Source organism: Mobula hypostoma, chromosome 18 (genome assembly GCF_963921235.1).
Source record: "Mobula hypostoma chromosome 18, sMobHyp1.1, whole genome shotgun sequence".
Lineage (NCBI taxonomy): Eukaryota > Metazoa > Chordata > Chondrichthyes > Myliobatiformes > Myliobatidae > Mobula > Mobula hypostoma.
The window spans coordinates 44,687,734-44,705,361 of record NC_086114.1 but is presented as its reverse complement, the minus strand read 5'-3'; the positions used below and the strand labels follow the sequence as shown (position 1 = coordinate 44,705,361).

The 17,628-nt window shown below is 39.3% G+C and overlaps 1 protein-coding gene across 4 annotated transcripts in view; it reads right to left on the bottom strand.

Moving 5' to 3' along the window:
* Window positions 1-221: 221 nt before the first annotated feature.
* LOC134358513 (CUGBP Elav-like family member 4) overlaps window positions 222-17,628 on the bottom strand; it is a 910,327-nt gene continuing 892,920 nt past the window's right edge. For all 4 annotated transcript variants that reach the window (XM_063070814.1, XM_063070815.1, XM_063070817.1 and 1 more), the window contains one exon: window positions 222-12,366. The gene's annotated coding sequence lies outside the window, so the exon portion shown is untranslated. The remainder of the gene's footprint in view (window positions 12,367-17,628) is intronic.

Sequence of the window (17,628 nt, the reverse complement as noted above, 5' to 3'; positions counted from 1 at the left end):
GAATGGGACTGAGAGGGATAATAAATCAACCTTGATGGAATGGTGGAGCAGATTTAATGGTCTGAATGTCTCAATTCTGCTCCTATGTCTTAGGACTTCATGGATCGATACAATGTCAATCATAAACCAGTGTTGTCAATGCTGAAAAGAACTGGAGCCAAGAACATCTTCAAGCAAAAAAACATGAGACAGGTTTAAGCTTTCCACTAGACTGTGCTTTTATTTCAGTCGAAGCAGAATAGCATTACCTACAGAACTACTGCAATTGTTTTACACTACATTAAATTGTCAGAATTACAGGGCATGTTCTGCTTGTCTATACAGTCTCTAATTTAAATTACATCTCTGGCAGTAAAAGTGAAGCGGCAGAAAATCTCCTCTTCACTCCCAAAAATAAATAAGAGCAGTAATGACAACTAAATGTTTATAAGTCAAGAAGCACGATGATAACAAATGTCATCCGAAGTACTTAAATCTGATCATAAATAGCAAATAATAAATTATTTAAATATCGGATCTTAAATAGGCAGACCACACAAATATCTGCTTTGGCCTGTTATGTTTTTAAAATTTCATTTAATATTATGGTAAAACATTGAAAATCTTAAATCCATTTTTATTCTGTGTATTATAAAGAAAACCATTGGTAAAGAAAGAAAAATATGCTATAATATATGTACAAATGCAGCAATATCTTAGTAGCTAGTTTGCAGTACCTGTAACTAGAGGAATTTATTAATTAAATGCTTCTTTATCTCTTAAAGCATCCGTCTGCTGGCATAATGCAAATGTGTTCTCCTTCATTTGGACCATCCTCAGTTGTTCTGAAGTCCACAGAGATCAGAAGCAAAGGCATTGCCAATGTTGGTGATAATGTAAGATATGTTATTCTTCCTCGTAAGAAGCTGACTTTTGATGCATTACTGCTGTCTACTGTCTTTCTTCATAATATAAAATGACTAAAATAAGGTCTAACTCATTTGTTTCTCAGGCAATGTAGTGTCTACTTCTTACCCTTAAACTTCCATTCATGACTTGGTCAACCCGGGGAGTGCAGGAGGCAAATTAATGTGCTTTAGTGCACTACATTAATTTGTGGCCAGGTTGCTGGATTAGCAATCCAGGTATCATGAGCTCAAAACCTTCAGGAGCAGTTTGAGGGAATGCCGCAGTAGTGTAGTGGTTAGCATGACACTATTACAGCTCGGTGCGTTCCAGGGTTCACTATATGGCACTATATGTAAGGACTATGTTCTTTCTCCTCGTGACCACATGGGTTTCCTTCATGTGTTCTGGTTTTCTGCCACAGTCCAAAGACTTTCCAGTTAGTAGGTCACTAGCCTTTGTAGAATGTTCTGTGATTGGGCTAGTACTATATAGGTGCGTTGCTGTGTGATGCAGCTCAGTAGCTGGAAGGGCCTATTCCACATTGTACCTCTAAATAAAATAATAAATAAAGACTTTAGGAATGGTGTGGGATGAGGTGCCTGATCATAATCACTCCAGATCCAGGAGAATAAGGCTAAAATTGATGGGCTGTCTGGCTTTTATTCCCACTTCTCACTTTTACATTGTTATAGAATGGCTCGTGGTAAAGGAAGGCTGCTGTTTCAATGTCGTGGAAACACCAACCATCATAAAATGAAAAGCAATAAATGGATGGCTTAAATCAAAAAGATACGAATGCTATACACAAGAGACTGCAAGTGCTGGAATCAGGAGCAGCAAACAATCTGTTGGAGGAACTCGGTGGATCAAGCAACATTTGCAAGTGTAAATGAATTGTCGATACTTTGGATCAAAGCCTTGCATCAGGATTAAGCAGGACTGAGTAGAGAAAAATGTTATCTATTTCAGTAATGAATACTCATGACCAGAGATAGTAGTCATATCAACAGGCAAGTGCTGCATATTCTCTTTGCTCTCCTTATGGGTTTCAGAAGAGTTTCAAGGCTTTTAGCCCTTACACTCAGAAAAGCATCTTAAGGGATGGGTAGTAGGCATCCTGACCTGGAGTATCTTTCAAGATTGTGGGCACAATGGTAGCATAGGGGTTAGTGCGACACTATTACAGCTTGGGGCACTGGAGTTTGGAATTCAGTTCCGGTGTCCTCAGTAAGAAAGTTTGTACGTTCTTCCTGTGTGTGTGTGGGTTTCCTCCAGATGCTCCAGTTTTCTCTCACAGTCCAAAGATGTACCGGTTAGTAAATTAATTGGTCATCGTACATGGTCCTGTGATTAGGCTAGGGTTAAAAATGTGGGTTGCTGGGTGGCTCGGTTTGAAGGGCTGGGAGGGCATGTTCTGCATTATATCTCTAAATAAATAACTTCTGACAGTGCATCGACAGAACCTGGACTGTAATCCCAGTAACCAACCCTATTTATCCCTCCTAAACATTGCAGCTGTGGTAAAATTGCAACAAGTGTTTTCCATTATTTCTACGTGTGCTGCCATCTCTAATTGTTTCTCCTCAGCTATCCGATCCTTCTTTGAAAGTAAAACTGACTGGTCATGAGCATTCATTTAGCAAATAGATAGCATTCTTTTCTGCAGGCACAAGAGATTGCAGGTGTCAGAATCTGGAGCAACTAGCAATCCGCTGAGGAACTCAAGGGTTTGAGCAGCATTAGCAGGAGGGATAGGATTTTTCAACATTTTGGGTTGAAAACCTTCACCAGGACTTCTTCATCTCGTGAACTTAAACAATCAGGTTACTGCTTTCCATAAGAGGGTTTGTGCACTTAAGAACAATGTCCGGGCATCTGAAGTTGCTTTTCCCTGGCAGTTTGGTACTGGTATCATCTCTCATCGGGTAAGGACAAGAAAGTTGCAAAGAAAACATGAGGATTTATTTTTAGAGGGACAGAACTGATTAGTAGGACTGTCAATGTAATGTAAAAATCCTCGGTTATGTTAACATAGAGCATTGTACATAGACATGGGAACCATATTATATAAAGTATATTGTGGTGCTGGGGTAGGTGCAGAGATTAGCAGCTATGATAGGAGAAGTGGGAGGGTGTGCATGTCCAAAAAGGTGTACAATGTGGGTCTCTTTTCCTTTGAGAAAAGAGTGAGATGTGACTTAATAGAGACTTAAAATTATGAAAGTTCTTGATGAAGCAGATGAAGGGGAATGTTCCATTTTCTGTGGAAAATCATAACTACAGGCCATAAGTATAGGATAATCACCACAAAATCTAATGAAGAACTCCAAAGGAACGTTTTTGACCAAAGTGTAGTGAAAATGTGGCTCTTGATCACACAGGAACTAGGTGGGGAAAAGTATTAATGGATGTAAGAAGAAGCTGGACAAGTGTATAAAGAAAAAGTGATTAATGGGTTACAATTATAGTTTTGCTGAGGAAAGATGTGAAAAGGTTGGAGTGATGTATAAACACTAGCATGGCCTGTTTGGACCAAATGGCCTCTTCTGTGCTATTTCTCCTATGTAAACATATGTAATTAGAAGAATATCACAGTGGTTGTTGATCTGCCATGTATAGAGGATTTTTTTTGTAATGCTAATTTTGGATTATTTTAAAGGAACACTCCACACAAAAACAGATACTTGATTTAGGGACATCTCTGGGGTCAATTTACCGCACACAGAAAGCTGAGGATATTTTCAGTGTTTTCATTTAGTAAAGGGACAGATTGGATCAAATTTTAAATTTTATATCAGGACTCTTGGGGCAAAAAGAATGGGAAATGGCACACATAGCTAGTGCCTCAAGGCATAATTGAACACTTCGGAATTCTACAATTGGTTAGTAATCCATGTATCAACCAATTTACAATTTGCTAAAGTTAGTGCCCAGCACTGGAGTGGATGTTTTGCTCAGCTCTTGAAGAAAACCAATGCAAGGCAAAGGATTTTAGAATTAAATTTCCTCTGTGAACTCTTGGTCAAATGCAAAATCTTTCAGCAAAATCAGCTGTTGTAATATTTTACAATTAGAAGAGAGAAATTGTTTAAAGTGCTCCTTTAAAATAATCCAAAATTACTTGTTTTGGCTATCTAGACCAATCAGTAAGCTACATTTTTATTCATTAGACTACTTTTCCTACTCAAGAACACCACTATGTTAAGTAAGAAGAGAAATATTGATTGATATGAGGTATTCCTCAGGTTTTATAAGAGACTATTAATTTGTATTTGGCACTGTATGATATTGGGAGGAGAGTTAAAGGTATGGTCTAAAGCCCAGTAGATTATTTTGATGCAGACCTTCAGACAAAAAGGGATTAAAGGTCAGGGTAGTTAAATCAAGTATGAGACACAAGTTCATTCAAAAGGCATATGCATGGATAGGTGCAAGGGAGTTTGTCTGCAGGGCAAATGAGGAGTTAAGAGGTGCAAACACAACACAATACAGCATGATTGTCGTTGAGGATTGTAAACTGACATGCTTCTTCATTCTGAAAATGGACACAAGAATCTATAAGGAGATTAGCAAATAAGAGCAGAAGTATATTGGAAAGGTTATGCAGGCAGCAAGTATAAGATTTTAAAAAGGAATGTAATGATGGTATATATGCCACTTAATAAATGCATTAGAAGTATAACTAACTTATATCAGATTTGTTTTAATAACTCACATCTTAAAGCGCAGATTTAATACAAGTTAATGATTATTTGACTCCCACTTGATTACTCAATGGGTTGGATTCTCAGTGGGTTCTCAGGAGTGCTGATATAACAGTACACGATATCTTCTGGCACCACCTCTTTCAGAACAAAACTATTGACTTTAACAACAAGAACATTTCATTCCATGGTTATAGGAAAGGACTGATCTCCTGGTGTATTGAATTGTCCAGGACTGTATGGATTATAATATTGTAACAGTTATCATGTTATTACAGAAGTAATCTTGACCCAAAACAATATTAGTTGGCATAGACATAATCGGCAGTATATTCTCCTCTTACTATTATAATTTAAATCTGGCATCCATATCTAGCTTGGCTACAGATTCAAATGCAGGCAGACCTTGAGAAGATGGAAAGGGAACAAGCTTTAAGTCACTTGTTCTGTACTTTCCCTTGTTGTGGCCCTTTGGTTGTTCAAACATTGAAATGCCAAGAAATAGATCACAATGAGGCTTCTGTAAGTTTGTCAGGAGGCAACAGACTCCTGATGGAAGAATTGGCCTACAAGTTTACTAGCGAAAGGTTGCCTATGTTAGATAAGGATTCTTCTTCATGGTCTTCCATCATTTATTGGAAAACAAGTCTGATAATCAGGAAATGAATTGAACAATGAGATAAAAAACTTGTTCAAGTTTGCAAGGAAATTTACAGCACTCTCTATGAGTTGCATTTACACATCAGAATTTAGAGAATTCTTCGATATAAACAAGAATCTTCTCATCATCATGTTTTTCAAATTCAGTTAAAGGTAGCATGGCATTAAAAGAACAAATTTACAGACAACACAGCAGTTAGAAGTTGTTACTTGAAACTCTGCCATTGATAAACTGTGCTAGCAGTTTGATCTGGAAGGGAGGATCATCTTGAGGTAATGCATAATGTATCTCAGTTGTATGGAGCAACCATGTTGGGTCAAATTATATTTTGTTTGCTCTTCTTCATTTGCATGAATCTACTAAATATTGATATGTGTGAATCCTTCTTTTCCAGATGAGGGTGGGCGATTAGCAGTTCTTGTAGTGTCACTGCAGTTCAAATTTTATTAAGGATTGCGATTTTGGACACATTTCATTGTGATCTGACTTCTAATTCCAGAATGAGAAAGTGCCAATTTTGTCATATGAAATTTGGGTTATCACAGGAGACTCAGTGCACTGTACAAAGGAGCTAAGATGATAAATAGAGATAAATCTTCTCAAGAATTCCGTTTCTTCAGTCAGCTTCATTCCTGCAGAACTTCTCTAAGACGATAGTGCAACATTATGAGGGTAAGTTTTCTTATACAACAGAACAATATTGTAAATGAGAGGTACCATTGCTGAGTAGGGCAATGTCAATATCATTCCCAACAACGTTTATTTGTTTGTGGATTTTTGTTTTACATTCAGTGTTTTCCTCTCTGGTGACACTAAAGGCATCAGGTATGAGAAGGACTTGGAGCAGACAATTGAACTGGATAGCATTCAGGCAGGGGCTCAGTGTGCTTCCCTGAGGCGCCCCTACTTATGTGGTGCAGTAAGGCAAGATATGTATTTACCATGGCACATTGCGCATTCTCTAAAAGTGTGCGTGCATGAAGTCAGAAGGCTCATCAGTCCACTACATGAAGACGAACTTGACCGCGTGCTTGGGAAAAGATGTCACAATGGATTTGAAAGGCTTTGTGGCTCCTGCTTTGGATATATCAGAGAATTACATGTCTACCAATCACCATATTAATGGCATCTGACAGGAACAGACTTACACTCAGTTGATTAGTAGGTACTTTTCTGAAACAGAGATCCTGAGACAATTTCTGAATAAAGTGGCACAGTGACACAGCTGCACCAGAGACCTGGGTTCAATCCTGGCATCTGGTGCTGCCTGTGTGGAGTTTGCACGTTCTCCCTGTGACTGCATGGATTTCTCCAGGGCGCTCCAGTTTGCTCTCACATCCCAAGCGCACGTGAGTGGGTCGATTATTTGGCCACTGTAAATTCATCCCAATCGGTGATGGACCCAAAATTAAAATGCAAAGAACTTTGGCCAGAAAAAGAAGCAAGAAACAAAGTTTCAATTTTATGACTTTTCATAAAAATGTAGAAGACTGAGAAGTTAAGCATGCTTAAAGCTGTAGAGAGTGTGTAGAAGGAACAGAGGGAATGGTTGTATAGGATGAAGACCAAGTGACACAGTTAAGGGTAGTGCAGGCTGAGAGAGGATTGCTTAGACTTGTTATTTGCCACTGGTTTGCCTGGAAGACACATGGAGCCAAAAAAATAGAGGAGGGGAAGAAAATAAATAAGTTAACAATTAAGAAGCTCGCTGGGGAACAGAAGTGTAGTGTGTTTAATATTTCAGTCATATTTAAGTAATGTAAATATATTGTTCAATTAAGCATTCTTTGTAATCCATTACGATTATCCAGTATGTAAGAAGTATGTGAATGGCATACATCATTATGCCATCACATGATATTTGAGCACCTCACTAAAGTAAACTGAAATAGACATATTATCCCATGTTCTTGCATTTTTCTTTTGATTAATTTCTGGAGTTACACAACATAATAGTGGCATAGAGGTTGCTTTAAAATAAACTCCAGACTATCACCTATCTGCTGAAGTGGAGCATGTTTTTTTTTAAATTTTGGAAGGGAAAGAGAGAAACGTATGAGTTAAAAAAAAACACATCACATGTTTCTACAGAGGGCGAGAGAGATGGACGAGTTAAAATGGTAGAAAATGGACAAAATTCACAGTTTCATAAAAAGCGGGTACTGGGTAAAAACAATAAATTAAAAAAGCAGAAATGGCTGGCTACATCAGAAAGATAGATGCATTCCATTGCACAATACATTATTGGATGATGTATACTGAAGAAATTGAGCCAATGTTAAAGCAAATAGAATAACTGATAAGAAAAGAGTGACAGTTTTGCTGAATGCAATAGGTGGAAAAGAATACTCTTTGCATTGAAGTTTAACTACTTCAACCAAACCAGCCGAAATGAGTTTTGCTGATATTGTGAACATAATGCAGGAATATTCAGAACCAAAACCATTGATGATAATAGAACACTTTAGGTTTCATAAGCAGAATCAAAAGGAAGGGGAGTCCATTTCAGCTTATGTGGCTGAATTGAAGAAATTATTCAAGGATTGTCATTTTAGTGATGGGCATATGATCATTTAGTTTTTGTAATCTTACAAGAAAGCAGTCAAAAATGTCTCCTAACTGAAGCCTAAGTCACATTAAAAAAACAATTGAAATCGCTGTATCAATGGAAACAGCAGCTAGAGACATAATTGAGTTGCATTCAGGAATGGAAGTCAGCATGAACAAAATTGTGACATCTAAGCAGAATCCTGTCTGTCCACACAAATTGTGTTACTGTTGTGGTGGGAGGTCATCTTCAAAATCTCAAGACAGTGTTAAAAAGATTAGAAGGTTATAGGCTGAGAGCACGATATGACAAGTGTGAATTCTTTAAACCAAGCATCACTGATGTGCATGAATTACACAAGAATGCTGAGAAAACTCAAGCCATGGTGGATGCCCCAAAATCAAAGGACATGTCACAGTTGTGGCCTTTTTGAGGACTTGTCAATTACTATAATGTGAGGAGTCTTTCCAAAAGACAGAGGAAATGGTGACATCAGACACTGCACTCAAACATTATGACTGCCATCATCCAGTAAAGCTTGCCTGTTATGCCTCACCTTATGGTATAGGAACAATCATGTCACATGTCACATGGAAGAGAATGCCCATAGTTTTTCTCATGTTCCCTTACCGCAGAGGAAAAAGAAATTACAGAGAGGCCTTGAGTCTGGTTTGGGGTGTGAAACATTTCAACCAGTCCTTGTATGGGAGACGCTTTACCTTCATTACTGATCATCAACCACTAGTGTCCATTTTCAATTCATGTAAGCGTGTTTCCACTAACAGTAGCAACACAAATGCAGAGATGGGCTCTGTTTCTTGGAGGACACAATTATACAATTGAATTCAAGAGGATGACTATTCATGGAATGCTGATGGATGGTCCCATTTATCCTTGGAAAAGGAATTACCTGCAAAATTTCCTCACAATGTATTCTCCCTAATGCAAATTGGAAGTCTCCTTATTACGGCAGAGGTGATCCAAAGGGAAACCGGAAAAGGCCCTGCACTGTATCAGGTCTACATGGTAACCCAAAATTGATGGAATATGCAGCAGAAATTTCAGTTCCCACATTTTTATCAGTGCTGGGATGAACTTGACTTGACAGGGGTTGCCTTATGAGGGGACTAAGAGCTGAGCACCATCCTAGCTGAGAGCTAAAATGTTCGAGGAGTCAACTAGGCATGGTTAAAATGAAAGTGTTGGCTCAAAGCTTTGTCTGGTAGTGTGGGATAGATTGGCAGATCGAGCAGCTTGCCATGCAGTGTTCAGGATGCCAACATCTCCAAAAGATGCCAAGAGCAGCACCTTTCCATCCTTGGGAATGCTCTGCATTGCCCTGGCAGAGGATTCATGTGGATTTTGCTGAACCATTCACAGGCACAAATTACTTGATAGTAGTGGATGCAGCTACAAAGTGGCCAGAAGTGTTCCCAATAACCTGCACTACAGCCTCACACACAGTTGATGTGTTGAGAAGCTTCTTCTGAAGGACTGGCATTTCAGAACACTTAGTCAGTGACAATAAGCCACAGTTTGCTGTGGAACAGTTTCAGTCATTCCTGAAAATGACTGGAATAAGCCTTAGTACATCTGCACAGTAACAGCTACAATGGCTTTATGGAAAGATTTGTCCAGTATCTAAAGAACGCACCTTGAGCAATGTCAGCAGACCAGACTACACTTAGCACTGAATGAGAAGCTTGCCAATTTCTTCCTTGCACATCACAATGTAGCACACTTCATGACCAGCAACTCATCAGCTATACTGTTCCTGGGTCGTCCCTTGCGTTCAAGCTTGGATCTCCTCAAATCCAATCTCATAAGGAGTATGCAGGACAAACAGTTGAGACAAACTGAGGGCTTCCCAGATAAGGAGGACTGATGTTTCACTCCTGGGCAAGCAGTTCTGGCTAGGAACTGCAGAGGTGATCAAAAGTGGTTCTTTGGAAAGATTAAGGACAGAACTGAACCACTCTCCTACACAGTGGTAATTGCATCAGATATCATCTGGAGACAACGCATCCATCAGCTGAGGAACGGAGAGTCAATTGCTAGAGAAGCAGTATGTCCAGAGCAGTCAGAACCATTTCCTACTGTCCCAGGTTGTTGGTGGGATAAGGATTTTTACTGAAGGTGCCCAGTGAGTATTTCTAGTATTTTCTATTTTTATCTTCAATGTGAATCCAGTTGTTGGAGTACTGATTGAAAAGCAGCTGTGATACTCAGGTTCTTATTTGGACCTGCTGAATGCCAATTAGGATCGAGGGGCTGTTACTAGTACCTGCATCCATCTCTTGTACATGCTCTTAAAGATTTTTTTTTGCAGGAAGGAGATTACAAATCTGATTGTACTCATAAGGATTCCATGAGAAAAAAAAAAGTGATGATTTAGACCTCACAGAAGCCTTCAAAAAGGATCTGGTGCTTTCCGGCATATATGACGAACAAACTTGCCACAGGCTTCCAGACAGGTGCAGGTATTGATTATACTTTTACCCAGCTGGAAGCCTTCAAAACACAATTCCTGGTTAAACAGCTCAAACGAAATGGCAGATGATTTTGACCACTCAGTAACCCTAACTACCTGTCCGAGCAGAACACTTTCGTAATGAAAATATACTCACTGCTTTAAGATTTAACTCAGAGAGCGCAGCCTCAGAATAGAGGGACATCCCTTTAGAACAGAAATGAGGAGGAATTTCTTTAGCCAGAGTGTGGTGAACCCATGCAATTCATTGCCACAGACAGCTGTAGAGGCCAAGTCATTGGGTATACTTAAAGCAGAGGTTGATAGATTCTTGATTAGTAAGGATGTCGAAAGTTACGGGGAGAAGGCAGGACAGTAGGGTTGAGAATGATAATAAGTCAGCCATGATGGAGTGGCGGAACAGACTCGATGCACCGAATGGTATAATTCTACCCCCCCCTATATCTTATAGTCTTATGTTTAAAGACCTGTGTCAGAGTGACTAGAATGCATTAGTATAGAGTATGGTTGTGCAGTGGTTAAGTTAGGGTTATTGATCCAGATATATTGTTTTGAACACTCTGGGAGTCTGGAATTAAAAGAGAAATTGCTAATCTAGTAACCGTAACCATCATAGAAACCCATTTATGATATCTCTGAGAGAAGGAAGAATCTCAGAAAGACTACATAAATGGCAAGCAAATGAGTCCCAGGATAATATTTAGGGACATATACACACTTCGTTAATCAATATATTTTGAACTTTGGAAGATTGCCCTATATACACTGACCTACATGTGAGTCCAGAGCTCATTCATGTGGTTTACTCTCAAGTGCCATTTGAGTTTAGGGGTACTTATGGATGGACAATAAATGCTGGTATTTCCAGTGGGATCAATATCCCTTAAGTGATAACAATGACTAAAAATAATGTTCTGTTTATCAATACTTACCTTCAAAAAGCTAAAACAAATAAAACAGATTATTTTGTTTGGCCACATAAATCTTAGCTGTGTTTACTTTTCTGTAACTCAGTAATACAACTCCTTTCGATACAGTATTACATACAGGACGTAGGTCCACACGCACAAATATGAACCGACGGTATCTCCTGTGCTTTGTCCAGGAGTGCAAAAAAACTTTACATGACACAGCACTCCTGAGAAAGGGAACCATTACACTGCCTGAGAAACAATGTCAACCAACAGAGGGCAAATCTGATATGAACAGATTTTAATATTTATAGTACTAAATAAGTGCTTAGGAACAGCGAGAACAGCATTTCTAAATTTTTACAAGTAACCTCTAGTGCTTTGATGATGAAAGTCCCAGTATTTCATCAGCTACTGTACATCGGGACATAGCTCATGAGCCAGCTCTTCAGGAATATAAAATGAATTTTCCACTTCCATATAATTGCAGAATCGATTGTCTTTCCATTGTCTGAGCTCTTCCCTAAATACTTAAGTGTTCCTAAAATGACTCTTAAATCCTCTGAAGCCTTTTCTTGTACACACATGTTTTGCCCTAAATCACCATGAAATGTTATGATCTATTTTTTTTTTACTTACAACTATAAGATTTAAAAAAGTTTGGTCCTTTGGTCCCTAATCATCTAAGGAATGATGTATTTTTACAGTAGTACAACTTTTTAGTCCCTGTGCCAGCTTTATAAATGTCCCTTTAATCTGTAATGTCCTCCCAGTTTCAGAGGCAAGGATGTGTCACGTTGGTTGTAGGCACACAATCTTATCCAGCTGGCTTTGGTAAATTTGAAAAGTCTGTAATTATCGTTTAATCCTCTGAACAATTATTCAGTGCTTTCGGATAAAACCAGTCATGGTTTGTCTCAATGCCCCTATCACAGTTCCAGTGCGAATATGAATTAATTTTCTTGTCATTTTTTTTGATTTTTATGGGTTTTTTTGTTTCCATCCAACATCCTTTTAAATTCCCCCAAAATCGCTCCCGAAGTGTTTTCCCCCTTTGAAATCTAATCTGTTTTCTTCCACAGTGATTCGCAGCAAAAAAAAGTCATTTAATTTTCAGACTGCACTTGTGACAAAGGATCACTGAATGTGACGATGCTTCCAACCTGGGAGGGAGAGAGAGAAAGAGAGAGAAAGAGAACGACATAAAGAAGACAAAAAATGCATTAATACAGCAGGAAGACAATTACTTGTGCATCTAGAAAACATTCAGTGGCAGAGCTAGGCATATATTTAAATCAGATAAATGTGAGCTGTTACATTTTGGGAAGACAAATTGGGGTAGGACTTCCATAGAGAATTGTGTAGAACAGTGGGACTTAGGAGTACAAGGACATGATCTGAAAATTGTACTGTATTACGGGTAGATAGAACAGTGATGAAGACTTTTAGCATGTGGGCCTTTCTCAGTCAGGGCATTGAGAATAGACTAGGGACGTTATGTTGAAGTTATACAAGACATAAGTGAAGTCATATTCAGAATATTATGTTCAATTTTCATTTCCCTGCTATAAATAAAATTGCATTAAGTTGGAAAACGTGCAGAAAAGCTTTACAGTTATGTTGTAAGAAACTGAGGGACTGATTATAGAGAGAAAATGGAAGAATATAGACCAAACATGGGCAAATGAGACTCATTTTGATGGGCATCTTGGTCAGTATGGGTGAGTTGGGCCAAAAGGCAGGTCTCTATGCCGTATTACTCCATGAAGCTTTATCAACTGCACTATATTTTTACCAATATCACTCTCTTTCTTGTATTAGCTGCTTTTTGCGATAAAGTTTTGGTGAACCTTTGACAAAAAAGAAAATTGATTTTTCCTCTGCAAGTCCTGCCAATTCAAACATTGTGAGAGAGGTCCGGCTTGCACAGGTCTAACCTATAAACCCGAGAAGAACTTGCTGGACAGCAGCAAATTAATTCTACCTTGCATTGATTTTTGTTCTTTATCGAAATAGAGTTTGACCATCTGATTAAATGTTCTGTTAGGTGATATTAAATTAATTTTGATAATGGAATGATTGTAAAGGCCAAGCGTTTGTGATTATTCGACAGGAATTTGGGAAGAAAAGACTGATTTTAGCATCATCATTAAAAGATGATATCAGCATATGGGAGAGAGATTGAAAATCTGGCTGAGTGGTGCCACAACAACAACCTCTCACTCAACGTCAGCAAGACCACGGAGCTGATTATTGACTTTAGGAGGAGGAAACCGGAGGTCCATAAGCCCGTCCTCATTCAGGGATCAGCTTTAAGTTCCTAGCGTTATCACTTCAGATGCCCTGTCCTGGGCCCAGCACCTAAGTGCAATTATGAAGAAAGCACAGCAGTACCTCTACTCCTGCAGAAGTGTGCGAAACTTCAGCATAACATTTAAAACTTCCACAAACTTCAATAGGTGTGTGGTAGAGAGAATATTGACTGGCTGCGTCACAGCCTGGTATGGAAACACCAATGACTTGATCAGAAAATCCTGCAAAAGGTAGTGGATACGGCCCAATCCATAACACGTAAAGCCCTCCCCACTATAGAGCACAACTACATGGAGCAATGTTGCAAGAAAGCAGCATCCATCATCAGGCACCTCCACCTCCTCGGTCATGCTCTCCTCTCACTGTTGCCGTCAGAAAGAAGGTACGAGATCCTCAGCGCTCATGCCACCAGATTCAGGATCAGTCATTACCCACCCACTATCAGAGTCTTGAACCAAAGGAGGTAACTTCACTCAACTTCACTTAGCTCATCACTGAACTGTTCCCACAACCTATAGACTCACTTTCAAGGACATTTCATCGCATGTTCTCGATATTTATTGCTTATTGTTTTTTTATATTTGCACAGTGTTTGTCGCCCTATTGGTGCGCTCTTTCATCAATTCTATTATGGTTATTGTATTTATTGAGTATGCCATCGAGAAAATGAATCTCAGGGTTGTATATGGTGACATATACGTCCTTTGATAATAAATGTACTTTGAACTTCTAACTTTGATTTCAACCTAAAATCCAGGATGTATATTGTATACATTTCTCTGACATTAAATGTATTACTGAACCTATTAAAATCCTAAAGTCTGCTATAGGAAATCGTTCATCATAGATTCGAGGATAGGCAAAAGTGTCTGTTAGAAATGCAACTAATTTGAATGAACAGAACCATGGAGTGAGTTAACATGGGCTTGTAAAGGTGTTCAGAATGATCTAAAAAGTTCCATTTTAATTTAAGGACATTCAAGAGTGTTCTGCAGTCTTTGAAGTACATTTGCAGGAGAAATCAGGCTGGCATCTTGTGCAGAAAGTTCCCAAAACTGCAATGTAAAAATGACCAAGTGATTATTGTTGAAGACATTGTTCATGGATTTTTTGGCTTCCAAGTCCATACCTCCTTGGAAGTGGCTGCACAAGTTGCCAGGGTAGTAAAGAATGCATATGAAGTTCTTACTTAGACTAATTAGGCTTAGTCGAGGCACTGAGTTCAAGAATTGTGAAGTTATATTGCATCTTTATAAAACTGTGGTTAGTTTGCATCTTAGAATATTGCATTCAGTTTTGGTTTCCACGTTACAGGTTTTGGAGCGAGTGCAGAGGAGGTTTACCAAGGTGAGGGTTAGAGGGCGTGCATTATAAGGAGAGGCTGAACAAACTTGGTCTGTTTTCCCTGGAGCGGCAGAGGGAAGACCTGATAGAAGTTTATAAGATTATGAGGGATATAGATCAAGTAGGCAGCTAGTGCCTTTTATCCATGTCTAATACTGAAGGGCATGAATTTAAGGTGTGAGGGTGTAAGTTCAATGGAGATGCGAGGGGCAAGACTTATACACAAAGAGTGGTGGGTATTGGAATGGATGCCGGGGTAGAAGTTGAAGCAAATATGATGAAGGTATCTAAGAGATTCTTAGGCACATAAATGGAGGGATATAGATGTGTTGGTGGGTGGCCAAGTGGTTAAGGCGTTCATCTAGTGATCTGAAGGTCGCTAGTTTGAGCCTTGGCTGAGGCAGCATGTGTGTCCTTGAGCAAGGCACTTAACCACACAATGCTCTGCAATAACACTGGTGCCAAGCTGTATGGGTCCTAATGCCCTTCCTTTGGACAACACTGGTGTCGTGGAGAGGGGAGACTTGCAGCATGGGCAACTGCTGGTCTTCCATACAACCTTGCCCAGGCTTGCGCCCTAGAAACCATCCAAGGTGCAAATCCATTGTCTCATGAGACTAACGGATGCCTACATATAGATGTGTAGGCAGAAGGGACAAGTTTAAGAGGCATTTAATTACTAGTGTCATTAATTTGAGACAACAGGGAGGACTGAAGGGCTTGTTACTGTACTGTTCTATGTTCTCACTGTGTCCACACAGTAACCTATGCTAGCTGTGCCACTGAATGACGTAGAGTTGAACAACCCATTAACTCACCACGGCTGAAAGATTCACTGGATCTGAGGTTACAGGTACAACTAGGAGTTTTCACCAGAAAGATTTTCAAAAGAAAAGAAAAAATTAAGTGGTTCAAATGCTGGCACTGGTGCATGCTGGGATAGAAGGAACAATCATGCTCATTTTAGTTTCCATAGAATGCAAACACAGCAGCTTTGGCTGATACCAGAAATGGAACACAATCACAACTGACAACCTCAGAGCATCAGCAATATCCATTGCAGGACCTTTTTCATTTCCATGGAGTTTTTCACATGTGGTTAATCAATTAGGTTGTACAAAATTGCCTTGTCATTTGCGGTACTGAGTCTGTTAAATCACTAGTATTGTGTTGGCAAACTAGAATGTACTGCTGCTGCAAAACAACAAGTTTTAATAAACACATCAATGTTAATAAATATGAACCCGATTCTGACCTTTCATTGGGAAAACTTAGTGCAAGTTTCTAGACCCACAAATTCATGGGAACAGACTACAAATCAAACCTTTTCATATCGTACATAGGTAGAGGGTATTGGTTTGTTTATAAAAAAATCTGTTGGATTTGTTGCCATGGCAACTGAATTTCCTGTCCTAACCGTTGGGTTGTTCATTATGCCATTTCCATTGCGAGTCGAACACCTTTCCATGTGCTTGGAGTAACTGACTTGTAGGCCAGACTGAGGAAGGATTGCAGGATTCTTTCCCAATGGAATATTAGTGAACTAGGCAGGGTTTTAGCAGCAATTTGACAACTTCATGCTAAGTTTTTTCAGTTCAATGAACTATCAATTAACTAAATTTAAACTCCCCAGTTCCCATTGTGGGGTTCAAACTTCCATGCGTGGATCACTAACTTTCTTGCTTTCTACCAATGCGTAGCCATCAATGGACCCATTGTTGTCTCTCTCTGAAGAGTGGGACGGGATGGTGATTGCAGAGGGTGGTTATATTTTTGTACAATCAAATGGCAATAGACTTGAACTTGAACAGGGTCATAGACCGAGGATAAAGAAGCAGTCTTGTGAAGTAGAGATGAGCAGAGGTCTACCTCATCTTTGGAATTCTCCACTTCAGAGAGTTGTAGGTACAGAGTCACATAGAGGTGGTAGGATCGTGGGGACAGGAGAGAAAAATTCAACTGACATCAGAATAACTATGATACTTAAGCACTTTGAAGGGGCCAAGTGACTTCCTCAATTCCTATTCCATAATAGGTATGGCCCTTGTGGCTGAGGGGATCAGGGGGTATGGCGGGAAGGCTGGTACAGGGTTCTGAGTTGGATGATCAGACATGATCATACTGAATGGCGGTGCAGGCTCGAAGGGCCGAATGGCCTACTCCTGCACCTATTTTCTATGTTTTTATGTTTCTATAAGATCTTGTGATCTAGTTACATTCAGGCTACTACCACGCCCCCACTCCTTATGATCCCTGTTGCCTGAACCTTCCTCTCCCACTGCAACCCCCTCTTGAATTTCACCCACTTAACTGAGAAACTGAAACTAATAAGGCTGTGTCATGACTTTGAAAAAGATTAAGGCAATTTTGTATCACCTTTCCTTCCAAAATAATTTTGCATTAATGCACAATAACTGTGGAACAACAGGCGCAAATGAAAAAGGTCCCTGAATTTCTTCATTATAGTGATAGATAATCATTAAAGTACAGATATTGAAAAAGGCATTGATCGCTGACATAGATATAAATGACCAGTGGTAAAATAGCAAGGAAATTGCAGGAATAAAGCCATCTCTATATCTATTTTTCTCAGTAAGATTTTTACACATTTAATAACGCACCACAACACATAACTCACACTACAACAGCAAAGGTCAAAGGTCACAATCTGGTCAAGGTTGACCAACTAGCACTCCAAGTTTACTTACAACAACCACTAACGGTTACCATGGGCAATACTAATAACGCACTTCACAACCGCAAAAAAA